This window comes from Rousettus aegyptiacus, unplaced genomic scaffold, assembly GCF_014176215.1.
Source record: "Rousettus aegyptiacus isolate mRouAeg1 unplaced genomic scaffold, mRouAeg1.p scaffold_m13_p_2, whole genome shotgun sequence".
Lineage (NCBI taxonomy): Eukaryota > Metazoa > Chordata > Mammalia > Chiroptera > Pteropodidae > Rousettus > Rousettus aegyptiacus.
Window position 1 is genome coordinate 165686677 of NW_023416295.1, and position 736 is coordinate 165687412.

The window sequence follows — 736 nt, forward strand, 5'->3', positions numbered from 1 at the left end:
TTTGCCCACCTGTCCAAGGAGATTGACCTGTAGGCCATGCCATTCTTTATTGATGTGATGCCCTTATATTCATTCAACAATTACTTAATGGACCCTCTTCAAAATGCTGGAAATACAGGAGAGAAGACAATAGGCAAAAATCCTAGCCCTCTGTGGAATGATGCCGTCTGTTTACAATCTGTATCTTTTAACCTTTAACATGTTATTTTTTCCTCTGTGAAATGCTATTTTATGGAATCTGCTGCTCACTACAACTACCTTTGCCCCACCTCATATATTTCTACACGTTCCTTTAGGCTCAGATGAGCTACCTAATTTGTGTAAATACTCCTCTTTTCCCCAGGGTAAATTTAGGACCATGCCCAGCCACCCTGACATTTCTCAGATATATCACTTATCACACTATTGTGAAGATTGAACACCTAGCATGAAGTAGGTACTCAATAATTGTACTTATTATCACATAATGTGTCTCTGATTTCTTCTAAAGTGTGACTTCTAAAGGACAGGAGATCCTGGGAGTTCATTTTTTGCATCATTGATTCCCCAGTTCAGAACCTGACGCATATGCATTCAAACGTTTATTGAATTAATTAATAAATGCTGTTTGCCACCAGTGTGTTTGGTAAGGTTAAAAGGAGGAGGGATATGGCAATTATTACTGGTTGAATTGTGGTCCTCTAAAATTCATATAACCCCTAGTACCTGTGAATGTGACCTTATTTGGAAATTAAGA